Genomic DNA, 27,724 nt, shown 5'->3' on the forward strand with positions numbered 1-27,724 from the left:
TCTAATGTGGTGCCTTGTTCGAGGTGGAATCCAGGGGCCTCATGCCTGCTCATTGTGACTGAGCTACCTTCCTTGGACAACCTGTAAGTCTGTATGTTTTAGAGAGAAGACAAGATCAAACTACTGTCCCACCATCCATGGAGCCCAATCCAAGGCTTCAGCCCTCCAGGGAATTCTTTCAGACAGAGGGAGAGCAGGAAAGACCCCAGTAGGGCAGCTTCCTCCAGTGTGGTGGGGGTTGGGCTCTAGCAGGGTTGAGTGTAGGGCCAAGCAGGGTCTGTTCAGGGAAGCTTTTCTGCCAGCCTTCCACTGGCCTTTATCCAGGGTGCTCCCATGTAATGGTAGGTCTCCAACTCAGGGCCTCCTGCATCAAGGCTTTATCACAGCTCCCTCCTGGGTCCCTGCATGTAACAACTTTCTGTAGCTAATGGTAAGGAACCCAAGGCCCTGTGCTTGTGTAATTCCATTGCTCAGAGGCCTCCTGGCTTTAAATGTTCCACTGTGTCCAGAGGGGGAGAGAGACTAAAGTTACCCTAGCACCGGTCCCCTGACCATGAAGCTCCCCACCCCTTTTACCATTCATGGTACTCTCATGTGGTACAGGGGCTCGAACCCAGGGCCTTAGTATGAAGAGCTATTTTCTGCCTCTCTCCTCCAGAAAAGTTGCTTGTGAATCTGATCATGCCTCCCTAAGCCTGGACTTTTCTGAAGGAATGAATGTTCTGGAACAACCCCCAACCCCCATGAATCTTTAGCCCGAATCCAGGAGTCATGGGACAGAGCTATGCTTTGGGGACACTACACTGAGTGTCAGCACACTGGGAGATATGGAGAGACTAAGACCTGCACGAAAGGGGCCTGTTGTGGCTGATAGATGGCAGTGTGGCTCTAGGCAGAGCAGGCAGCAGGGGTTTCCTGAGTGTCTGCTTCCTGTGTCATGCAGTATCATCACTGGCACACTGGATGTCAAGGATTGAAGTCAGGATCTCATGCTTGTGACTCGTGTATTTTAGTTACTGCTCCACCACTCTGCTCTCTCACTTCTCAGCTGCATGTCCTGAACCACTCTCCTCCCGTCCAAGTGACTCCCCACATGGCACACTTCTGTCCCCACCAGCAGCTATGGGCACTGTCAGGGCTGAGCTCCAGGTGGGGCTTTTAGATTTCTCACAAGCTTAGGTTCAGAGCTGGCAACAGAAAGTCTGGAGAAATCCTTAAGCCAGATGTGGAGGGAGGTTCTAAAAAGATGGGCACTTAGGGCCTGTGGGACAAGATGTCCCTGGGCTTCTGCTCTTGAGCAGAGAGTTTAGGGATAGACAGTGACAAGGACAGCCATCAGAGGTCATCTGTATTGTGGGTGTCCCTCCCTTGTCCCTGCCCCCAGCCCTGCAGAAATGGCATCAGACCATCTGCACACTCATGGCTTCCCTAGGCCAGGTGTAGCTGTCCAGTGAGAAGGAGTCGTAGTCAGGAGTGTAGACCAGGGAGAAAACAAACACCTCCTTGTCCAAGGGTTCTGGGCAGTAAGTGGCCAGGTTGTGCTTGTAGGCATATGTGAGGACCTGTGAGATGGTCGGGGTGGGGGATGAACGGCCGTTAGTGTGCCCCTAAGGAGGGCACCAGCTAGGGGAGCAGGGACAGTTAGGAGGACTATATACTATGAAGCTCCTCAATTCTAGGAAATGAAAAAACACAAATAATAATTGGGGCCAGGTAATCACACATCTGATTGAGCACATTTGATACAATGCCCAGTGACAAGGGCTCAGGCTCCCAGTCCCCATCTGCAGGAGGGACGCTGCACAAGTGATTGAGCAGTACTGCAGGCATCTCTCTGTCTCTATCTCCCTCTTCCCTTTCAATTTCTGATTCTATCCAACAAATATTGCAAATATTAAAAATGATTGGGGAAATAAATACTTCAGGTATATTCATAGAAGCACTATTTGTATCAACCCAAGTTTCGAAGCAACCAGATGCCCAATGACAGATGAGTCGCTAAGAAAGTGGAGCACTGGTGGAACACTGATCAGCTGTGAAAAATGACAAGGTCATCTCCTTTTCCTCATTGTGGATGGAACTTGAAAGAATCATGTGAAATAAGATCAGCCCCAAAGAGAAGGATGAATACTGGATGATCTCACTCACAGGCAGATCTTAACAGTCAAGGACAGCAAGGGAAAACAAGTAAAATTGAACTGAGTTTCATGTATTGCACAAAAACAGCAAAGGACTCTGTGGAAGGTTGTGGGAAAATGGCCGTGGGGGAGCTTGAAGGGAGGATTTCTGTTGCATGATGGAACAGAAGGACCTAAGTTAAGATTGAGAGTGTTCTGCAGGTGAGAGATTGCACCCATGTGTCAACAACTGTCCTGTAAACCACTATCCAGCCAACATAACAGTAAAAAATTGGTTTAATCAACAAAAAAGATGTAAGGTATATATGTATATGTATATTAATATAAATAACAATATAATAATGTCCTCAGCATTCCTGGAATCATCAAAGATAACTTCACTGCTCCACATTTGTTTTTTCCACCAGGGGCATTTCTGGGGTTCAGTGCCTGCATGGATCCACTCTTCCCTGTGGTTATTATTTTTTAATGAGACAGAGATAGTGAGAGATAGAAGTGAGAGACAGAATTAGAGGGAGAGACAGAATTGGAGCCACCTGCAGCACTGCTCCACTGCTTATGAAGATGCCCTTGCAGATGGGGATCGTGGCTTGAACCTAGGTAACCTGTGCTCTCTACGAGGTGAGCTACCACCTGGCCACTCTGATTTACGCTTATGGCCTGGGCTCTCAGGTTCCATTTCTGGTTCCATACAGTCTTCTGTGTATACACATGTACATTAACACATATGTGCATGCATAAGATGCACATGTACACACATGTGCAGCTATGTCTTTCCATACCTGTGTGTGCACAAACATATGTGGGAGCACTGGGTGAGAGCATGGCTGACAGGAAGCAAGGAGGGGACAGCCCAGGTAGCACAGTTCCAGCTTCCTCTGCACCATTCTCCCCTCCTCTCCGCAAGCCACAGAGAAGGCCACTTGCCTCCCTGCCAGTGTCACAGGGCAGATGTCCTCATCTTGATGGCGATTCTCAGAGACACATCTCTGATGGAGCTGAGGGGCGGGTACTGTCTCCCCTGTGACAGGTGCTGCTCTGACACCTCCTGGACATTTTGCTGGGGGGGTGGGGTGGGGTGCTCTTGGGGAGGGGAGTAGGGAATGGGAAGAGAGAAAGAAGTTGAGTTTGGCCATTTCCAGAACAAAGCCAAAGTCTGAGCCTTGGCTTGGTGGGGGGTGGGGGGAGGTTGGCACTGACTAAACTCTCAGAAACACTCAGCTTCACTCACTACAACAGGGAGACACCAGCAGTTGAGTACAGGTCCCCCAAGCCCGAGGGTACGCCTTGCATGTGCCAGAGCTCAGCAGTCTCTCTCTCCCTCTCTCTCTCTCCCCTCATCAAAATAAATATTTAGTCAAATATAGCTGTTCTTATGAATGCCCAGAGTTGTCCAGAAAGAATCCATGAAGCACATCAGAGTCTTCTAAGAGTGGAAGCAGCCTAAATGTAATGATAAGCTGAGTAAGTACCAGGATATATATTCCATGGAATACTACTCTGCGTCCAAAAAAACTTGACATTGTGATCTTTGGGGCAACATGGATGGAACTGGAAGTGATTATGCAGGCTCTAGGTCCCAGAGCCTGCCTATTTCAGCCTGCCCACCTACCTGCCCTCCAGCTGCCCACCTGCCTGACCATTCACCTGTCCACTTGGATACCCACCCACTTGCCTGCCAGCCCCACAGCTCTTGGGTCATGTCCATGCCTCCTCCAGGCTCCCAGGCCCCAGGTCATCTTCCCCTGGAGGGCTCATCTGCCCGCCTGGTAAGGGCCTTCTGACCTGGATGTTGCAGTAGCACTGCTCAGCTGTGCACTCGGCCCTGCTGGTGGGGTTGCTCAGTGCGAAAATTATGGAGCGCTCATGGAAGGAGGCCATGTCCCTGAGGGAAAGCATCTGATAGATATCTTTTATCTTACTTATTTCACTAAGCATAATCAGGTGATTGACACAAACTCTCTCTTCTCAGTCCAATCCTACAATACTACGATATTTTATTTTATTTTATTCTATTTTTTGCCATCAGGGTTCTTGTTGGGACTCTGTGTCTGCACACCTCCACCAGTGGCCCCTTTCCCCTATTTCCTCCAAAGAGAAACACAGAGATAAGGGGGACATTGCAGAATAACTCCAACTTTGGGAATCTCCCCTCCTGCTGCTGCTCCCTTTGGTGACATGGGACTTGAACTCAGGCCTTTAAGTCTGGTCACGTGTGCACTCTGCCAGGAGGGCCCCTGCTGTCCCCATAGTCCCAAGACTTTTACCCAGTAGCTGCTCAACAAAAAACGTGGCCTGAGCAAAGAGCTTTGCCAGCATGGAGTCTCAATACCTCCGAGCCTGGCCGACCCTCCTACCTATGATGGTTGTGGGCTTCACTTGCTGCACCACCTCCTCCAAGGAGCCCATCTCATCATGGTCCTGGGCAAAAGTCTCTTTTTCAGGGCTCAGATGGCTCCTCCCCTGCAAAGACAGAAAGAAAGGGTGTAGCTGTGAGGAACCTGGGGAGAGTTGCTGCATTTGAGCCACAGAGAGCACTCTGTACTTCTTTCTGAGAGAGAGAAATAGAGAGAGAGAGAGAGAGAGAGAGAGAGAGAGGGACACACACACACACACACACACACACACACACACACACACAAGGGTAGCCATCACAGCATCAGAGCTTCTCCCAGTAATGACACCCTCCCATGTGGTGCTAGGGTTTGAATGTGATTCAAGTGCATGGCAAGGCATACACCCTGCCCACTGAAATATATGGCTCTCAGATGCAGGTGTCCATGGTACTTATACTTTAGTATTATTATTATTGCCAGTAGTGTTATTGCCCAGGCTCAGTGCTTACATAACTCCACTACTCTTGGTGGTCACTATTTCCTTGTTCCTTTCTTACCTTCCTCCTCCCTCCTCCTTTTCTTTTCTTTTTTCTCCCTTTCTTTCATGGAGACAGAGAGTGACAGAAAGGGAGTAAGGAGAGACATCTTCAGCCTGTTCTATAATTTGGGAAACTTTTCCTTTGAAGGTCAGGATCAGGCACTTGAAACCTTGAACTCAGGTTCTCACAAATGGGAACCTTTGTGCTCTACCAGGTGTGCCACCTCCTAGCCCCAGTTTTTACATTTTCATCTCTGACCTTTGAACAGTCTCGTGGGTCCCTCTCCCCAGTTTTCTAAGCTAGTGGAATCTGGGACTTGAGTTCAGGCTCTAAGTGACATCTGAGTGGGGTCACTCTGTGCTGCAGGGTAATTATCTTTCTCTCTCCTTTTCCCCTTTCTATTTCTCTCTATCTCTTCCTCTCTACATAAAAAAGGCAGCCAAGACTAATGAAGCAGTGTAGGCACCGAGCCCCAGTGGTAACCCTGGTGGCAAAATCAATCAATCCATCAATCCAAATAAAGAGCAGGCCCTGCCCTCATCCTCCTCCTCTCTCTCCTGCCTGCCAGACTTGCCTCCTCACAGGTGAGCACCCCATCTCCAGCTACTGTAAGATACCCCATGTCTTGCCCCCAGGCCAACCCACCTTGACAATGAGTCCCCTGGAGTCCACCATCCAGATCTTCTTGGTGGCCTCAGCCGCAGGGATGCCTTCCTGCTCCAGGGCCATGACCAGGAGGTGAGTGATGCCCAGGGCAGCCTGGGGGTGCCATACAGGACAGGCTCAGACCCAGGGAGGCAGCAGCCAGCCCTCCTCCCTCCACACCTGGGAGACGCAAGGATCCTCAAATGAGAGAGGGTGCTAAAAGCCCATAGGTCTGGATGTTCCTCCAATGCAGTGCCCGTGCACATGGCAAAGGAGCGCAGTGTCCAGATGAGGCATCGTGCCAGGCTGCCTCTAGGATTCTCCATTTCCTGGCAGCACCTACAACCCCGACTCCTCCCCGCTTCCTTGGAAGACGAACACATGGCTAGAGAGCCGGCTTCTGGTGACCCACAGAGCCGCAAGTATCCCAGCCACTGCCATGGAGGCTGTGCCTGTGACAGAGCAGAGTGGGCTCAGCTACTTGGTGGGGGTGGGGGGTGCCCCGTGTGTCCAGCTGGCTCCTAGAGAGACCGAAGAAGACCTAATTAACAGTCTGTTATGTAAAGACAGAAGCTGCTGTGTAGCCCTCCCACTCAGAAGCAAACATAGTAATGGACCAGATCAAATAATGATAATCTTGTGGATATTAAAACCAGTGAATGGGAACCAGAAGAGAAGAGGGGCTCTTTAGGGAGAGGTAGGAAATCAGGGTCAGGGGATGCTGATTTTCTTTCTCCCAATAAACCCCGCCCCCCAAACACACACACCAGCCCTTTATATTGATTTGCTGTGTGGGGACTCAAGCACAGTCTTTGGCCTACATTTTTATCCCAGTGGATCACCAGGGCCTTACACTACTGCAGACAGGGGAGAAAAGATTCGAACATGAATTTACAGCTTGGTTTGCAGAGCATTTAGATTGTCTGGGGACCTAGTAGGAGTAGGTCTCTTGGGCTGATGAAATCATACTCAACTCAAAGAAACTTCCAAAGCCAAGTCAGCGAGTCACAAATCTGAACTCACAGATCTTATGACACAAAAGATAGATATCTTTCCCCGAATGACAATAGGCCCTCGAAATCCAGCAAAGAAGTCTCTGGTCCCCTTTTTTGGATAGGTATTTCCCCAGAGCCCTCTTTAATGTTGATCTCTTGGAGTCTAAAGATGTGTTTCTGCCAACTTGATGATTTTTTGAGCGCCTGTAAATCTTCCCTAGAAGAATTCCAGGGTTTCCTCAGCCTGGGAACCTATTTCAGCACAGCCTTCTGCCTCTTGGAGGAGGGATTGTGCTCTGACCAGCAGATGGATCAAAGACCATCAGCAGAACAGCCCCAAGGCAGGGCCTTGGTGCTGGGAGTGGAATGTTCTCTCTGGTGGCTGGAATCTGAATAACCCTGACAGTATCCACTGCCAAGGTGCTCTCTGCTCTACTGACAGGCAATTTGCTCCCCCAGGTCACCAAATATAATTTTCCTAGACTTCTGAGCAGCACCTTGACCTTTGACCATTGGTACTCTCTATATCCAGCAGTGTATGTGGCTTCCTGAGCCCCCCAACCCCTTGGCTGCCTAGCTGGCTTTGGGTGTTCTCCCTGGGGTGCCTTTGGAGGAAAAAGTTACTCCCCCCACAACACACAGTTCAGCCCAGAACCTCAAAGGCTGAACAACAAGTCTTGAGCTCTACAACAGAAGGTTTGTTTTTTTCTCCAACATTGACTTTCATGGGGGTTGGGGGTGGCTCTTGGGTGACATATTAAGGACTTAGAAAGGGGGGATCAGAAGTTGGCTCACCCTGTAGAGTGTACACATTACCATATATAAGGTCCTGGGTTCAAGTCCCCCAGCCACCCTAAGGGAGCTTCTGCAGAGGGGTGGGGGCTTCTCAAGTGGTGGAACAGTACTGTGGTATCTCTCCTTCCCTTGAAGTCTTTCATTCTCCATCTCAAGGAAAAAAATGGTCATTGGGAGTAGTGGAGTCAGGCAGACACTGAACCCCAGTGATAACCCTGGTGACAAAGAGAGAGAGAGAGAGAGAGAGAGACCATAGCACCTCCAGTGTGTGGGGGCTGGGCTCAAACCTGAGTTGTGCACAGGAAAAAGGAGTGCACTATCTGAATGAGCTGTTGTTCCTGTCTCCTTCAAAGCCTCCCACCTTAACCATGTTTCTTTCAAATATGTATATGTATTTCATATATATGTAGTTTATCTTTCTTGCTAACATTTATTTATTTATTTACATTATTTATTTTATCTGATAGAGCAGAGAGAAACTGAGAGGGGGGAGGTAGAGAGAACCTCCAGCACTGCTTCACCACCTACGAAGCTTTCCCCTTGCAGGTAGCGACAGATTGAGGACTTGAACTTGGGTCCTTGCGCATGATAATAAAGCCCTTAACCAGGTGCACCACCACCCAGGCCCCAGTACTTCATATATCTGTATGTGTGTATTTCAAATATGTATATTCAAGAGGGATTTCATTATTTATCCATTTATTTTTTAAACAAAGCACTGCTCAGTTCAAACTTATGGTTCTGCTGGGATTGTACCTGTACTTCAGAGGCTCAGGAGTGAAAACCCTTTTGCAAAACCACTGCAATGTCCTTTCAGGATGCTAATTCCCAGATTCTTGGTCACCTGACAGACCCTTCAGATCAACTAGGGAATGAGGGCTGAATAGGGAGCCAATGTGGCCTCCAGTTGAACCATTTATTGTAGAAGGTGGGCTTGTTGGAAGCTAGCCATAGTGACTGGCCAGCTGTCCCTGTGGGCCCATTGTCAGCCCCGTGTCACAGTGAGGCTGAGTTGGGTCACTTAATGGAAGCCACAAGTGGCCACTGGGAGGCATAAAGGTGATGGGACCTGATGTGCCCTCCCCCATCTACCCCTATAGATACAGGGACCAGGGAGAAACCAGGGAAGACCAGGTGGGCTTCCCTCTCCCCAGCCTAGTGCAGAGTTACTGGACTCCAGCAAGGACTCTCCTATCATCACCCCCTTTTTGGTGTCTTCTGGGACATTCCTGGTCCCAGACAGACCAGCAGTAGTCCCCAGAGTCAGAGCTACGTATTTCCTCCCAAATTCTGCAGTGAGTCTACCCAAGGATGAAGGACACAGGCCCCCACCCCTACTTCCCAACCTCAACCCCCGGACTGCTTTACTTGGCCTGTTCTGACTCAGCATGCTGGCAGCTCTGCCGGGACCAGAGAGAAAGGCAGGAACATCTGGTGCAGCATGCCCAGACACTGGACTGGCAGTGAGCATGGATGCTCCCCAGAGAGTCCTGTCCCTGTGGAGTGTCCTCTATCTGCAGTCACAGGCCCTAGGGACATCTTTCTAGTCCCCACTGTTGAGGACCCCTCTCTGGATCCTCCTTGGCACTTCCAATCCAGGTCGTGCTTATCAGTGTCTACTAGAAGCCCCTCCCAACCCCTGGGGTCTTCAAGGCCACCAGAAAGGGGACACACTACTCATAGTTCGTCATTCCCTGTAAATGCAGACATGACAGACATATGGTTGAGAGAGAGAGAGAGAGGAGGGACATCTGCCATACTGCTTCAGTACTCATGAAGCTTCCTGCTGCAGGTGAGGACTGGGGGCTTGAACTTGGGTCCTTGAGCATGATAACCTGTATGATCTACTAGCCATGCCACCATAGGACCCCTATATATTAAGTGCTTTAAACATTTACTGTATCTGCCCCAGGTCTTTGTTAGCTTCTTCTGTGGAGAGAGGCTGAAACTGTAGCTCACTACCAGCTTGTACTAGCTGGTTGCATTATTTAGAATGCCCTTTACATGTTTCATTCCTTTTTTTGGTCACCAGTGTTCTTCATAGGGCTCAATGCCTAAATTATATATATATATATATATGGTATGATAGACGTCAAGAGACAGAGATAGATTAAGAGTGAGAGAGATAGAAAGAGGAGAGACACCATGGCACTGCTCCATTGCATGAAGCTTCCCTCTTGTAGGTGCTCCCATATGGTGTCCAGAGGCTCGACCCTGCGTCCTTGTACAGTCACAGATATATGCAGTCATGTAATACTCATCTCCCTGGATGCAGCTATGGTCTCCAAGGAGCAGTGGTTTAGCAAAGCCCCAGCACTCTCTCCCAGGTCACAGGGAAGCCTGAGTCATGAGGCAGTGGAGCCACAGTGGCACGCTGGCAGCAGGTGGTCCTGTGTGAGGGAGCCAGTCCCAGATACTCAGTCCCAAGGCAGAACCTACCTTGGATGTCATCACTGAACATGCAGTACTTTTCTCAGTCTTGTTTAGCAGACGGAAAGCATTGGCACTGGCCAAGTCCTCAAACTGGATGAGGCAGTGGATTCCGTATCTGAGTGGAGAAGTCAGTGAGAGTATATGCTACTATGCAAGAGGTCCTGGGTTTGAACCTCAGCCACAACATGTGGGCAAATGTGGATGGGGAGGGACTTCACAAGTAGTGGACCAGCACTGTGGTTTCACTTCTCTCTGTGTCTCTCCTCTCTATCTCTCTGTCACTCACCCTTTATCTAGAGGAAAGAAAATAAAAAGCTTCTGTGAGCTGTGGAGCTGTGCAGGCACTGAACCCCAGCAATGAGTTGAAAGGGTGAGATACTGAAAGGGATAGAGAGCTAGTGAAGGGGAGACACCTCCACAGCACTGCTCCTCTGCACAGGAAGTGTCTCCCCTGCAGGTGCTCACACACAGTGGCCTGGGATTCAAACCAGGGTCCTCTGGCCACGTAACATGTGCACTCTACCAGACAAGCCCCCTAGTGCCTTGTTGCTCCCTATTTTTTGTTTGGGGTGGGGGCATGAAACAGAAAGAAACAGCACTGGTCCACCAGGCATAAAGTGCCCCTGGTGTTGTGATGCTCTCACGTGGTGCTGGGGCTTGAACCCAGCACTTGCAGCTACTCCCAGCTTCTTGAAGAGTCCCTGAAGAGCCACTGAGACACACAGTTCATTCAGTTCCTCATCCTGTGTCAGGGTGCTCTGCCCCAAGAGAAGCCAGAGCACTGTGGGAGGTGCTGGCTTATTTAGGCCAGAGGACAACCTCTCTGGGCATTTCTGGATGACATCCCTCTGGCTCTTCTCCAAACATCTACCACATTCCTGCCCCTTTGAGCCTCAGTCTCAAAATATAGTCAGTCTCAAAATAGTATGCTGTGTCCTCCTCAGCATACTCGTCCCTTCAGATACATTTTCAGCTCCTTTTTCTGGATCTTTCTTTTTGGCTCCAAGTGTGTGTGTGTGTGTGTAGCTGGTCGATGTGATTTGGGGCAAGACAGAGCAAGAAACTCACTGGCCTTAGCTGGGCTTCCCCTGGGCAGTTCTCCACAGAGTGAGGGCACCCTCATTCCAGGGAGGAGATGTCCCCTCATTAATCTCACAGCCAGTATCCACAGGACCTGCTCACTCACTCAACCTGGCCCCAGGTAGGGGTGAGGCATCCTGAATGCTAGAACCTTTTGTGGGAAGGACACATTTCCCCTCCACTCATAACATCCTGAAGCCTGCCTCCAGTCAGAACAGCTCGGGCCTGGAGGTTTCCCTCTTTGGACTTTAGATGCTGGGTTCCCTCCCCTATGTGCCTCAGGAACCACCCAAGCCCACACCCCACACACACTCACCACTGATGGCCCTTACTGTCTCTGAATTCAGAGGTGAGGTCAGCTCAGTTAATTGTTTCTTTGTTTAAATTTTGACACAGGGTTGGTCCTGGAGCTTGGTGCCTGCACAACAAAACCGCTGGTTCTGGCAGTCACTTGTTTTTCTTCCTTTTTGTAAGTTATAACTTTATTTTATTTATTTATTGCTGGATAGATACAAAAATTGAGAGAGGAGAGGGAGATAGAGAAGGAAAGAGACAGAGACACACATGCAGCTTTATTTCAGTTCTTGTGAAGTTTTACCCTGCAGGTGGGGACCAGGGGTTTGAACCAAGATCCTTGCACACTGCAGTGTGTGCTAAACCAGGTGCACCACTGCCTGCCTCTCTCCCCAACTGTTTTTCTTTTAGTTACTTGTTCAGAGGTAGAGACAGACAGACAGAAGAGAGACACTGGAGCATAGCTCCTAACTTTTCCCTCCCATTCACACCTGCAGGACCATCTTTTCCTTTCTCCTTTTATTTCTTCCTTCCTTCATTTCTTTCTCTCTCTCTCTCTCTCTCTCTCTCTCTCTCTCTCTCTCTGTCTTTCTTCCTTCCTTCCTTTCTCTCTTTCTCCCTCCCCTCCAACATTGCTTAGCTCTTGTTTATGGTGTGATTGGGGGTTGAACCTGTGACCTCAGAGCCTCAGGCAGGAAAGTATTTGTGTAGAATCCCTGTGCTATCCCCCCAGCCTTATGTTTCTAAGAATTTATCCTAAGAAGATAATCAGGATGGAACACAAACACTGATCCGTAGATACTCAGTGCTAGAACTGGGTTTCTATTTGCCAGGAGATGAGAAACCAGTTGTGGGAGGGAATTTCTTTATGGAACTCTGGATACACCCAGCATCTGATCAAATGACACCTTTCAGCAGGGAGGCAAAGGATACAGCTTAATGGTAATACTAAAAAAAAACCATGCTTGAGGCTCCAAGGTCACAGGTTCAATCCTTAGCACCAACAATAAGCCAGAGCTGATTGGTGCCCTGGCAAAACAAACAAACAGACAGACAGACACAAGCAAACAAACAAAGCAATGACACAGTAGGACAAAAGGTAACTTGGGAGGGAACTCAGAATACACATGACCTTGAGAACAGCTGAATTCTGGTGGCTGGGAAAAGGCATCTTAGGCCTTAAGGATGGCTTTGGTGGAAAAAAGACTGAAGAAAAGAGTCTAGAATGGGAACCACTATTCTACTTTCACCACTTCTCTTCATGTTCTCCATGACTTTAGCTTTTTGGAACCAGGACTAAGGCATGGGTAATTTCATTGCCCAGGACCACATTTTTCAGAAAGAGAGAGAGAGAGAGAGAGAGAGAGAGAGAGAGAGAGAGAGAGAGAGAAAGGAAAAGGAGGAGGTGGTGAAGAATGAGTAAAGTCATCACAGCACCTGAATTTCCCCTGGTGCCAAGCATCCCTGTGTGGTGTGGGGGCTCACACCTGGGCCAGGCCCTTGTCCTACTTGGTCTGGCTTCTTTTCCTGGTTCCTTTTAATTTGATGTTTTATTAGTGACTTAATAGTGTGCTGCAAAATCATAGGATAATAGGGGTCTAATACCATACTACCCCTACCATCAGAGTTCTGTGTTTCCATCCCTCTCCAGCAGAAATTGCTATAGTTCTGAGGTCATAGGTGTCGGTTGAGTATATTTTCCTCTCTCTCTCTCTCTCTCTCTCTCTCTCTCTCTCTGTGTGTCTATATATAGGTGTGTATGTAGTTATATTTTTGCCCATTTTTATTCATTTTAATTATTTATTCACTTCCTTTCTAAGTCACACCTACACCTATTACTTCTTCCAAATGTCCTCCCTTTTTCCCCTTTTCTCCAAGATAAGCAAAAAAGTACCTGACTTCCTCTGGTTTTTGAGATTCTCTTCCCTCTCAGTGATGGTATAGAAATAAAGATACTTGGTGACAAACATTTCAGGTCCCAGTGGAATTCAGGTCATCTTCCCCTAACATTTTCCCCCTCTGGGAGTAAGAACCAAAATTCTTTTTGGGGCAACAAAGGAGTTCTGGCTTCTGTAACTACTTCTCTGCTGGACACATATGTTGCCTGGCCTGGCATCTCTCTCTCGCTCTGTCTCTCTCTCTCCTTCTCCGATGTGGCCTGTGCAGAGGAGGTGCCCTGAGGCAGAAGCATCCCTGCCCTTGTGACTCAGGTTGGGGGCATTACCTGGTTGTTGGTGCTCACATCCAGCATCACAGGCAGGCACTGGTGTAAGTTGATGCCCCCACATGCTGTGTATAGTGCCAGCTTTCCCACAGGGATGCACATGCCATAGCAGCCCAGGTGCCCCAGGCCAAGGATGCGTTCCCCATCTGTCACCACGACACCTGCAAGACAGGGGGAATGCTTCTGCAGTGGTCCTCCTCTGGATGCCAGCCTACTTGAGCCAGCGTAGGACTCTGACCCCTTGACTCCCCTCTGAGGATTTGTGGTTTCTGCAGGCTCAGTGGAGGGAACCCATCTGTCATCATCCTTCAGAAAAACCAAGGTTACCATGCACCAGGATATGGGTTCAAACCCTCAGCCCCCACTATCCCTGGAAGCCTTTCTCTGGCCCACTCTAACTCTGTCAGGCCTATCAGGTGTGTGAGCCTGTCTTAGCTAAGATAGGATGACTCTTCCCTTGGTGCTGCGGTGGCTTTCTTTCTGGTCCAGGCTGAGAGGACCCAGTGCACCACAAAGTAACAGCACAGAAGAGAAGAACCCTACCTTAATGTCATCCTCAGGCAGAAGTTGAGCATGGTGGCAATGTGGCCCTTGTCATGAATGGTGATGAACAGCCCACTATGGGAGACACAGCCACAGTCACCAGAGGGCGCCAGAGGCCAGGCATGCTAATCACCAGGCTCTGTCCTCAGGCCTGTCTAGAGGTTATCATTTAGGAAGCCACATCTTGAGTGCAAATGGCCTCCCACTAGACTGTTTATTCTGTGGGGCCAGAAAACACCTGTCTTCTCACTGGCGCCACACCCATAGCCTACCCTACCATCACCCTCCACAGGGCACTTGTGAGCTTGTTGGATCCAGGACACTCACATACATACAAGTGCACTGGTCTGCATCTTATGTTTTTGTTTTTATTTTTGTATTTAGTGAATAAAGCCTCTGGGAATATGATCAGAGTGACTTCAAAATGAGGATGACATGGGATAAAAAGTGCCGGGGCATGACCTAGCAGTCCATAAATGAGGATGGAGGTGGGTTACTTTTGCTAGAGAGTGATACTATAGCTAGATATATCCTGCTAACCCCTCGGAGGAACTAGATCCAGCTAACTGGCATGTGGAAACCCTAATCCTAGTGACCTTACTTAGAAATTGGGTTTTTGCCGACAATTTAAGGTAAGAGGCGCTGTCATCTAGTCTGTCAGTTGTCTCCCAAAAAGAGGAAAGAGAGAGACACACAGGGAGAAATGGGTGCCCCAACCAGCAGGGCGGTGAACAGGTGCTAGGAATCCAATGAGACCTGAAATGATGGAACATGAGACACGAAGAATGACAGCAAGACAAGTTTCTGATCAAGCTGCATTTTATTGTGAATACAGGCATTATAAGGCTTTGGGGAAGGAAAGGGAATGCTGGAGGAGGGGGGAGGGTGCTGGGATAGCCTGAGGGTACTTCTTCCCGAGCTAGTGCTCTCTGGGTTGGAGAGAACTCAACTGGAGCCGATCTAGGCTGCTGCGTGGGAGAGGGATCAGGAACTCGTGCCGCACCAACTTGGCAGGAGATACACTCTGGAACTCTCGGAGCCGGAAAGCAATTTCCAAGTGTCTTTAATCAGAAGAGCAGCTGTTTTTATACTCTCCAAGTAGGGTGGAAACAGGATGTGATATAGAGAGGGTGGAGAGAAAAGTGACTGGTGAAAATCAGAGTGTGACAAGGAGGGGGCAGAGCCGGCAAGAATCCTATCACTGAACCACCAATGCCCTGGAGGGAGTGCTTTATGTAAATGTAAAAGTGATTTATGTAAATAGACCAAAGCTTTGAATGGGTTCAGTAAATCCCTATATAGGCATATGGTTAAGCAGAAGCCAGGGGGAGGTGGTATACTACCCAACAGGAGGGGGAGCAAACTACAAAGCGGAATTTTCCTTGCAACAAATGGAAGGAACCAAACTGTGTGTTGACTCACTTGTGTTGACTCACTTGATTACTAATGAATGGTTTACCTGAGGGGAAATGGCCTGCCCAGGGGGGAATTAACACTTGTCTTGAGGGGTTCCGATGTCTCAAAGCTTATCATCTATAAAGCAGAGAAATGGCTCCTGGCATATCCTCCCTTTTTATAATTTAAAATTGAGGCAGGCAATGGGGGTGAGGAGCAGAGACCCTAACAGCAGGTTTGGTGGGCGTAACCAGAGGAAGGAAGTATTGACCTGATTCCTCCCGCGGAGTGGGTGCAAAACCAACCTTCCCGCATCTTATAAGGCTCTCGGTGTCTTTTTGGGGAGGGGAGGCAGAGCCACAGTTTCTAGGGAAACAATTTTTGTTGCTGACACCAACCTCCATGCAAATCAGGTTTGCTTCACGGGGGACTCAGAGGCGGACGATAGGGTCCTCCCCCTGCAGTGCTTTGCCTTCTACCCCTTACTGGTGTCCTTGCCCTGCCATGGTTGGATGTCTCCATGCATAATTCTGAGTTTTATGCCATCTGAAAAGGGGGTCTGTCATCCTCAGGTTTAGCCAGGCCTCTGTCAGCCAAATCAAGTCTGTGATAATGTATTTGCAAAGGTTTTGATGCCAAGGAGTCAATCTGCCATTTTATAAAATCAGTAATCTTATTAAAATAAAGGACCTTAAGGTAATCATTAACAAAAGACTAATAAGGGTCTCATAAGGGGCTCTGTAGTGACTCAAGACTATTTGTGGTGGAGTCTATAACCTGTTGTAATTTGTCAGAAAATTCATGGGAGAAATATATAGAGTGTCCTAGCGTGCCACCAGCAAGTCTAAGGGAAGCAGTCAGTGGATGTGATGTCGAGGGGAAGAAACACAGCACGTCTGGTCTTCTGGTCAGCGCCAACTGATGAAATTTTTCTCTTCATAGAGGGTCAGCTGTGGAACAAGCAAAACTAGGAGGCAAGGACCAGGTAGAGAAGAATTGACATGAAAATATAGGATGGTGTTGTACCAAAACTCAGAGGAGGTGCATACACATTAGAAGTCAAGGTGAGGTTCCTTGAACATCGAGGAATATTTTGAGAAAAGTGAGCAGTCAATAAACATGCAAAGATAAAGTCAGCAGTGGTAGGTCAGCAGAAAGAGAAGACTTGGATAGGCTGGTGAGGTTAGCTGGAGTATCTACTGCCATGGCATCCTTTGTGGTAAGGACTTGCCAACAGGGACTCTGTGGATTTTGCAAGAGCAATGTCATCCACCATAATAAAAGGAAAACAAACATGGACATCCAGTGTTGAAAAAGAGAAAAAGAATGTCTCTATGACTGGAAAAGTGGGTGGCTTTGTCAATGAGATACAATAAATGGACAATTCGAATTTTTGTAAATATTAAGAAGATTTAGTATGTTACTTCATTGACACTTTAGCCAACTGAATACTGGGGGGTGCATTTCCCTTTTTTTTATTAATTAAGCTTAAGGGTTTTAGTTTTTCTTTTTTAAAATTTTTTAAATATTTATTTAATTTATTCCCTTTTGTTGCCCTTGTTGTTTTATTGTTGTAGTTATTATTGTTGTTCTCATTGTTGGATAGGACAGAGAGAAATGGAGAGAGGAGGGGAAGACAGAGAGGAGGAGAGAAAGACAGACACCTGCAGACCTGCTTCACCGCCTGTGAAGCGACTCCCCTGCAGGTGGGGAGCCGGGGTTCGAACCAGGATCCTTATGCCGGTCCTTGTGCTTTGCGCCACCTGCGCTTAACCCGCTGCGCTACAGCCTGACTCCCAGGGTTTTAGTTTTTCTTGTTTGAGCTGTAGCCCAATAAATTTAGAAAAAATATCAACTGAGAAAAAAAAGTTTTTGTTTACTAAACATGGGCAGGTGAATTACATCAATCTGTCAGAGAGCATTGGCTTTTATCAATGGAGATTAATCTTAAAAGTCTGAATAACAGGATCTTAATTAAACAATGCAGGAGCCAGTAAAGTGCTCTCACTATGGCAGGTCAAGCGTTAAAATATTTAGAGACTTGTAAAAAAAATGAGAAAAATTTTAGGATATGAGTGACTTTAGGAGTCATCACACACCCATAAATAAAAATAAAAAATGTTTAGTTTTAAATCTTACCATATGAGCAGTCAGTTCTTCATGTGCAGATGTACCTATAATTATTTACTTAGAGAGAGAACTTGTACCAAGTTAATTGATGATCTAATGGTTAGAATTGGCTTGAGTTTTTTTTCTATGATTTTAGAAGGCTTTTTATTAGAATATACCAATATGTTATAGAAAGTCAATACCTAAAGTGTTGACATGACAAAATGTTTACCTTTTTTTGGCATTATTTTAAACTGATTAGACAGTTTAAGCACACTATTATACCTTTAGTTTACTAAGATCTTTACTCATCACAAGGCTATCATGGGTAAGCATAGATATAAAACTCTTAATAGATTTTGTTCTTTAGAACTCTAATATGGCAACTTAAAAGGCTAAAATAAAACCTCATAACTTAAATGTTCAAAATATTAATTTTGTTAAATCAGGATTTGCCAAAACAAATCTTCTATCAGACCAAAAACACCATTTATTACCTTAATTTATCAAGAATAAACCTCTGGCAGTGTCTTAAAACCAGATAATTTTTAAAAGCAGAAAGGTATAAAGAGGAAAACCAGAGCAAAAGCCTCTGACATGTAAATAATTAAGATAACCATTGTGTTATCTTTTACTAACCCAAGCCAGTATTAAAAACAATTTTAAGTAAAATGTTAAACTTTATTTGCTAGGACCTTTGTTTATCACAAAGCTATCACACCCTTAAGGCAGCTATGAACAAGGGTGGGTACACGACTTAATTGATCTTTCACTTTGACTTGGATAGGTAACTTAAAAAGCTAAGATAAAACTTATAACTAAAATGTTAAAATAAATTTTTACTGTTAACATTTCTTTTAGATGATTATTTTACACTAAATAATTTTGTTGAATCACATCTGTTGAATGAAAATTTTTTATCAGGCCAGGAATATGTTTAACCCTTTTTTTTCCTGGCAAGGCCACTGCTCTACACTGACTGGGTTATTAGAAAGTCAGTTCAAGCATGGAATTAAATTAACAAACAGTGGCAGTTGATATTGGGGTGCTGGTAATATCTACAATTTTCACAAGAGTGAGAGAGACTGTAGAGGCATTTTACCATGCCTAGAGATCTCAGAAAATATTTTAACTAATGAATTGATGTTGATATTAGCTATCAGAAGGACGAAACTGTCTTATATTTTACTCTGGTAAAGGTGTGCCAACTCTATGAGTCCGGATCTTTAAAACCACATTTAGCTTAACTAAATCTTATTTAAAACTTAAAACAACTTTAGTTACTTAGGGGTTAACATACATTAATGAAAACAAGGTTAGCACAGACTTAAAACATACATTTTTGGTGAAAAGAAAATTTTCCCTTTGAAAAACCGCTTTGTTTTTTGGATTTCTAACTCACAGACTATCTAACCAGGTGGGGCTTTTGTAACTAGGGAATGATTGACTGCAGTCTTTGCCAATCTGTGGAGCAGGGGCACTGAGCCGTGATTGGCTGTGCAGGCGGAACAGGCAGGCTTAGTTTACCGCCGCCGAACAGAGAAAAATCCTTGAAATTTTTTTTCTAGGCTAAGGTACATTTTACAGTTTTAAAGAAAGTGGTCTAATCAGTATTATTGGCCAAATCAAGGACCAGAGCACAAAACGGAGGGGCGGTGGTGTAGGGAGGCAGTTTGGACAAGGAAGAGCATAGGGGTTAGGGTTAGCCAGTTTGAGCCTGGCTCCGAGTAACAGGGAAAGCCAAAACCTGTCTTGATTTAGATGGTTTAGTTTTAGTTTTAGGGATTGGGTTTTTTGGTGAGGCTAAGAATGTAAGCTCTTCTGTAACTGCAGCTATTTCTTTCATTAATTGAAGCTGCTCTCTCCGGTCAGCAAGGACCTTGCGGAGGGTGGAAATTCCTGTAAGGGCTCCTGAGCGTGCCTGCCTGATAGAAGGATTGTCAAGAAGAGGGTCAGGCTGGAGAGCAGGGGCACGGATATAGGGAGGGAAATTAAAGAGAGGAGGACACCAATCAGGATTGTAGTATCTGGCAGCCTCTTTTTCTAGCAAAGCCTCATTCTCTGAGGGAAGTGCTTCAGGAGAGGGGGGGTTTGTAAAACTGGATAGAGGCGGGGAAAGAATGCTGGGTTTCATTCTCATGTGAATTAGCAATAGGAGGGTCAATGGAGAGAACTTCAGTGAGTGCGGTGGAACCTGTAGGGAGGGGAACAGGGCTTTTACTTTCATCTGGTGCTGGGAGGCTTTTATTTTGACTGGGTACTGGGGGATCAAGATCAATAATCACAGAAGGGCATGGGGATGGGGACTTTGTCCTGGACAGCGGACTAGAAAGTTGCCGGAGGACCTTTTCACCCTCTTTAATAAGGTTTTTAATATCAGGGTGATTATTATAAATGTTTAAGATATCATTAAATTCCAGTAACAAACGGCAGAAACAGTTACACGTTCAGGAAAAAAGACTGATAGTGATCATTAATACAGTGACCAATTCTCCAATGTTTTTCATCTATAGTGCCTTCCTGGGGGAACCAGGGGCAAATATTTCCAATATAATCTAAAAACTTCTTTAATTCTTTCTTTTTAACCCTAGTTCCTCGTGTCTTGAGTGACTCCTTGAGTCCTATAATGAATAAATATTGTTTGCTAAATTCATGTCCCATGGTTTTGCTTACCTCAGCCGCTGTGACACTCTCCTCCAGATGCTACTCACGGTCCAGTATCTCTGTGGCTATCTATGCGAGTCTTTGCGTTACCCTCCTTCGGCCAAGGTGACTCATTGAATTCCGGTAGGCCTACCCTCTCCATCAGCGGAGTTTCTAGGTCCAGAAGGCTTCTTCGCCCCACGTTCTGGGTGCCAGAATGCCCCGACCAGCAGGGCGGTGAACAGGGGCTAGGAACCCAATGAGACCTGAAATCAAAGAACATGAGACACGAAGAATGACAGCAAGACAAGTTTCTGATCAAGCAGCAAAATTTTATTGTGAATACAGGCATTATAAGGCTTTGGGGAAGGAGAGGGAATGCTGGAGGAGGGGGGAGGGGGAGCAACCTTCAAAGCGGAATGTTCCTTGCAACAAATGGCAGGAACCAAACTGTGTGTTGACTCACTTGTGTTGACTCACTTGATTACTGATAAATGGTTTACCTAAGGAGAAATGGCCTGCCCAGGGGGGAATTAACACTTGTCTTGAGGGGTTCCATTGTCTCAAAGCTTATCATCTATAAAGCAGAGAAATGGCTCCTGGCAAATGGGCATGTAGTGATGATGGCAGACTGCAGGAGAATCTACAAACTAAGGATGGACTAGGCTTGCTTGTGAAGTTCACAAGCTACAGAGATAAGACAGGACCCCCCCCCCCATAGCTTTTAGAAAGCTCATGACCCTACCATTACCTTCATTCCAGGATGCAAGCCTCCAGCAGTGAGATGAGACATTTCACTGTTTGAAGCCACAAGTTTCTGATGTATTTTTCAGAAAAAAGATACTGAGGAATCAAACTCATGCATGTCCTCTGCCTCTGAGCTAGCTCTGCAGTCCATCCCCCACCACAAGCAATTTTCCTGGGAGAAATCATGGTTTACAGGACAGTTACTGACACCTGAGGACAGTTTCTTATCTCCTTGTGATAGATGGAGATCTCAAGGGCCAGTAGACATGTGAATAAACATTCAGTCACTGGTTATCAGAGAAATGCAAGTAAGAACAACAAAGAGATGTCAGCTGTGAGGATGTCAGACATCAGAAATGACAGAAACACCAAGTGCTGGCGAGGGGATGGGGAGAGGGAAAGCCTTCTATACATCTGGGAGAATGCAAATCCAAGCCCTGTGGGAAGCAGTCTGGAGATTCTTTTGATTCTTCTTATTTTTCTTTTTATCAATATTTTTAATCATTTTGTTGGGGGATAATGGTGTACACTATAGTTGTTGACACATATAAAATTAAACCAGGCTCCGTGTACATTGTAATGTGTGTGCTCTACCAGGTGTGCCACCACCCAGCCCCTGTAGACTCTTCAGAACACTAGAAACAGATATGTTGAGAGGAAGATCCAAGATGGTGACTGGAATGTAGCAGCACCAGTGGGCTGTGACATCAACTGCTAGAAAGCATTGAAATCCTGGCTTTCAGCGGGACAAGCAAGTAGGCATCCTAAAGGTAGACCAGGGAGGTGATTATAATTCAATTTGGATTAAAAATTAGATCAAAAAGAAAGGAAAATTCTTGATTATTTGTCTCAGCCCTCCTCTCCCCATAACCAGACCTCAGGGGTAGAGAGCTGCTGCTAGCAGGTTCCCCATGGAGCTCCTTTCTTTACCAAGATTCATGGCCCACCTGGGTGCCAATAAACCCTGCTTCCAAATTTCTAGGCTATTTTTATTGTTTCTCTGATTTAGGGACTTAGACCCATTCAAGTGACAATTAGCTGATCAAGCAAGCCTCTCCCAGCCTGCTTGAAAGTTTTTTCTTTCTTTTTTTCACATTCGCTTTGTATTGTGTTTTCTTTCTCAATCAGTTGTCTAGACTAAACTTACATAGGCTAACAGGGAGATGACCAAGCTGTAGACTCATTGCTTGGGCTTTTACTCTGCTCTGTTTTACAAATACTATTATATATACACGCATATCCCTTCCCCCCCCTCAGGTGACCAAAATTAACTCTTAGTATACTTTCCATTGCTAGATGACAAGAATTATCACCCACTGTGAGAGAAACTTGTCTCACTTTTCATACCTTCTCTATACACTATCGCCCTTCTCTCACGTCCAAGCCAATTAAAAAAAATATATATATATACATATATATATATATACACACATATATATATATATATATATATAAACTCTCCTTTCACTGATTTTTTTCCTGTTTTCTCCTTTTCTTTTTTCTTTTCTCTCTTTTTTCCCCCTGTCTTCCTTTCTTCCTTCCTCCTCCCTCTGCCTTCTGAATTCACTGATCCTTATTTGTGAACTATTTCAGGAAAGAAGTCTGACTCAGAGGGGACTCTGTGGGTGTCTCTGCTCTACTTCCCCTTCCCCTCTTGCTACCCTAGAATCTACAGTAGACAGTAGATTTGCATAATTGTCTATTCCTGCTATCCCTTTTTTCCTTTCTCTTTCTTTTCCATTTAAATTTGGTTGCTATATTTTCTTGAACTGGAGACATTGTGGGAGTAACTAGTATTGGTTAAACTTCTTCAGTCATTGCTTTAGTTACCATTGTAATTTCTGAGAGTGGTGATTGCATTTGTCATAAAGGTATTTAGTATAGTGTGACTTGTACATAAAACAAAGCAACTGAGGAACAGCAGAACATAAAAATAAAAACACATTAAAATGGGTAGATCAAGGGCAAATAAAACTGCTACTCCGATGAATGAAGACAAGAGCCTAGAAGAAACTACAAATAAGACAGAAGTAACCCTAGATAAGAAAAGCATGCAACAACAACAGAAGCCCCGGACCAGATGGCTTCACAAACGAATTCTACAAAACTTTCAGGAAACAGTTAATACCCATACTTCTTAAGCTATTCCATAAGATTGAAGAAACAGGAATACTGCCTTCCACCTGTTATGAGGACAAGATCACTCTGATACCAAAAGCTTATAGGGACAGAACAAAAAAGGAAAACTATAGACCAATATCTCTGATGAACATAGATGCCAAAATATTAAACAAGATCTTGGCCAACCGGATACAGCAACACATCAAAAAGATTGTGCATCATGACCAAGTGGGATTCATCCCAGGAATGCAAGGCTGGTTCAACATCCGTAAGTCAATCAATGTCATTCACCACATCAATAAAAGCAAAGCCAGAAACCACATGATTATCTCAATAGATACAGAGAGAGCCTTTGACAAAATCCAACACCCATTCATGCTCAAAACTCTACAAAAAATGGGAATAGATGGGAAATTCCTCAAGATAGTGGAGTCTATATATAGCAAACCAACAGCCAACATCATACTCAATGGACAGAAGCTGAAAGCATTCCCCCTCAGATCGGGGACTAGACAGGGCTGTCCACTGTCACCGTTACTCTTCAACATAGTATTGGAAGTTCTTGCCATAGCAATCAGGCAAGAGAAAGAAATCAAAGGAATACAGATTGGAAGGGAAGAAGTCAAGCTCTCACTATTTGATGATATGATATGATATAGATGATATGATAGTATACATAGAAAGACCTAAAGAATCCATTAGAAAATTACTGGAAGTTATTAGGCAATATATTAGGCAAGGTATCAGGCTACAAAATCAATGTACAAAAATCAGTGGCATTTTTGTATGCAAACACTAAATCTGAAGAAGAAGACATCCAGAAATCACTCCCATTTACTGTTTCAGCAAAATCAATCAAATACCTAGGAATAAAGTTGACCAAAGAAGTGAAAGACTTGTATACTGAAAACTATGAGTCGCTACTCAAGGAAATAGAAACTGATACCAAGAAATGGAAAGATATCCCATGCTCATGGATTGGAAGAATAAATATCATCAAAATGAATATTCTCCCCAGAGCTATATACAAATTGAATGCAATACTCATCAAAGTTCCACCAAGCTTCTTTAAGAGAATAGAACAAACACTACAATCATTTCTGGAAACTGAAAACACCTAGAATTGCCAAAACCATCTTGAGGAAAAGAAACAGAAATGGAGGCATCACACTCCCAGACCTTAAACTATATTATAAAGCCATAATCATCAAAACAGCATGGTACTGGAACAAAAATAGGCACACAGACCAGTGGAACAGAATTGAAAGCCCAGAAGTAAATCCCAACACCTATGGGCATCTAATCTTTGATAAGGGGGCCCAAAGGATTAAATGGAAAAAGGAGGCTCTCTTCAGTAAATGGTTCTGGGAAAACTGGGTTGAAACATGCAGAAGAATGAAATTGAACCACTTTATCTCACCAGAAAAAAAATCACCTCCAAATGGATTAAAGACCTAGATGTCAGACCAGAAACAATCAAATACTTAGAGGAAAACATGGGTAAAACACTTTCCCACCTACACCTCAAGGACATCTTTGATGATTCAAACCCAATTGCAAGGAAGACTAAAGCAGAAACAAACCAATGGGACTACATCAAATTGAAAAGCTTCTGCACATCCAAAGAAACTATCACACAAACAAAGAGACCCCTCACAGAATGGGAGAAGATCTTCACATGCCATATATCAGACAAGAAACTAATCACCAAAATATATAAAGAGCTCAGCAAACTTAGCACCAAAAAAGCAAATGACCCCATCCAGAAATGGGCAGAGGATATGAACAAAACATTCACCTCAGAGGAGATCCAAAAGGCTAACAAACATATGAAAAACTGCTCTAGGTCACTGATTGTCAGAGAAATGCAAATTAAGACAACACTAAGATACCACCTCACTCCTGTCAGAATGGCATACATCAAAAAGGACAGCAGCAACAAATGCTGGATAGGATGTGGGGACAGAGGAACCCTTTTACATTGCTGGTGGGAATGTAAGTTGGTACAACCTCTGTGGAGAGCAGTCTGGAAAACTCTCAGAAGGCTAGACATGGACCTTCCATATGACCCAGTAATTCCTCTCCTGGGCTTATACCCAAGGACTCCATAACACCCAACCAAAAAGAGGTGTGTATTCCTATGTTCATAGCAGCACAATTCATAATAGCTAAAACCTGGAAGCAACCCAGGTGCCCAACAACAGATGAGTGGCTGAGAAAGCTGTGGTATATATACACAATGGAATACTATGCAGCTATCAAGAACAATGAACCCACCTTCTCTGACCCATCTTGGACAGAGCTAGAAGGAATTATGTTAAGTGAGCTAAGTCAGAAAGATAAAGATGAGTATGGGATGATCCCACTCATCAACAGAAGTTGATTAAGAGGATCTGAAAGGGAAACTAAAAGCAGGACCTGATCAAATTGTAAGTAGGGCACCAAAGTAAAAACCCAGTGGTGAGGGGTAGACATGCAGATTCCTGGGCCAGTGGGGGGTGGTAGTGGGTGGGAGGGATGGGTCACAGTCCTTTGGTGGTGGGAATGGTTTTTATGTACACTCCTAGCAAAATGTAGACATATAAATCAGTAGTTAATAAATATGAGAGGGGGAAAATCAATTGTATGTCTCAAAGTTTCTCAAAACACAAACTGAATCCTTTTAATATATAGGCTGTGTATTTGATATGCGGACTCTCTCAAAAGCCTAGACCAAGTAGATTAGAAGCATCCAATAGCACAGCTATATGCAAGATACTGGATACTGTACAGCAAACCATAACAAAAGGACTTTTTCAAAGTTAACCCAATTAACGAATAATGTGATGATAACATTAACTATCGATTGTCTTTTTGAACCCTAAGACAGCAGGAACCTCACATCTCCACTATAGAGCCCCTACTTCCCCCAGTCCTGGAACCCTTGGATAGGGCCCAGTTTCCCGTATGTATCTCCCAATCCAAACCAAATAATATTGCATCCGCTGATCACAACCTAACCAACGCAACGATTGCCACCTCAACATGCTTCACCTCAGACTGTTCTAGAGACTTCACCTGTGGAATGACAATCCTTCAGCTTCATTACTTGGGTTCCAGATGCCACCAGGATGCTGGCCTGGCTTCCCTGGATTGAAGACCCCACCAATGTGTCCTGGAGCTCAGTTTCCCCAGAGACACACCTTACTAGGGAAAGAGACAGGCAGACTGGGAGTATGGACCGACCAGTCAACGCCCATGTTCAGCGGGGAAGCAATTACAGAAGCCAGACCTTCTACCTTCTGCAACCCTCAAAGACCCTGGGTCCATGCTCCCAGAGGGCTAGAGAATGGGAAAGCTATCATGGGAGGGGGTGGGTTATGGAGATTGGGTGGTGGGAATTGTGTGGAGTTGTACCCCTCCTACCTTATGTTTTTGTTCAGTAATCCTTTCTTAAATAAAAAATTTAAAAAAATGAATAAAACACCATAAATTCATAATTTGTTCAAAAGTTTTAAAAAAAAGAAAAGCATGCAAGCAATAATAAATTTATTAATCACAGAAATGAAAACAACTTTGGAGGAAAGGAATAACAGTATTAGGGAAACAACAGATGAGACCCTCAAGGAAAATACTAACTACCTTGAGGCAATTAGAGAACTGAAAGCTGAAATAGCTGTAATGAAGAAAGCAACCAAGGGAAGGGAAAACAGACTAGCAGAGGTAGAAAACAGAATTAACCAGACAGAGGATGAGCTAGAGAAAACTAAGAAAGAGGTGAAAAATCTCAAAAAGATATTGAGAGACACTGAAAACAGAAACAGGGACATATGGGATGGTCTCAAAAGAAGTGACATTCACATAATTGGCCTGCCAGAGGCAGACAGAGAGGAAGGGGGGCAAGCATTCTAGATGAAATAATAGAAGAAAGCTTCCCAGACCTGAACAACAGAAAGGAAATTAAGACCCAAGAGGCTCAAAGAGTCCCAAACAGAATCAACCCAGACCTGAAGACACCAAGACACATCATAGTCACAGTGAAAAGAAGTAAGTATAAAGAAAGAATCCTAAAGGCTGCAAGAGAAAAACAAAATCACATGCAGAGGAAAACCTATAAGACGATCAGCAGACTTCTCTACCCAAACTCTAAAGGCCAGAAGAGAATGGCAAGATATCTGCCCCGGCCAGCAGGGCGGTGAGCAGGGGCTAGCAACCCAATGAGACCTGAAATGATAGGGACAAGAGACACGAAGAATGAGAGCAAGTCAAGTTTCTGATCAAGCTCTAAATTTTATTGTGAACACAGGCATTATAAGGCTTTGGGGAAGGAGGGGGAAGTGCTGGAGGAGGAGGAGGGGGAGCAATCTTCAAAGGGGGAATGTTCCTTGCAACATACAATGGATGAAATCATGTTTGCTACCACAACTATGTGTTGTGTCACTGTTTCTGATAAATGGTCTACCTGAGGGGAAAATGGCCTGCCCAGGGGGAAATGAAACTTGTCTCGAGGGCTTCCATTGTTTCAAAGCTAATCATCTATCAAAGCAGAGAAATGGCTCCTGGCATCTCATCCCTTCGTTATAATTTTAAAATTGAGGCAGGCAATGTGGGTGAGGAGCAGAGACCCTGACAGCAGGTTTAACCAGAGGGGGGAAGTATTGACCCGATTCCTCCCGAGGGGTGGGTGCAGAAACCCACCTTCCCGCAT

The 27,724-nt window shown here is 45.3% G+C and overlaps 1 pseudogene; it reads right to left on the reverse strand.

The window, feature by feature from the left end:
• Window positions 1-1,400: 1,400 nt before the first annotated feature.
• On the reverse strand, window positions 1,401-27,724 carry LOC132533778 (NADP-dependent malic enzyme, mitochondrial-like; annotated as a pseudogene).

The sequence above is a fragment of the Erinaceus europaeus genome, chromosome 17 (genome assembly GCF_950295315.1).
Source record: "Erinaceus europaeus chromosome 17, mEriEur2.1, whole genome shotgun sequence".
NCBI classification, from domain to species: Eukaryota; Metazoa; Chordata; class Mammalia; order Eulipotyphla; family Erinaceidae; genus Erinaceus; species Erinaceus europaeus.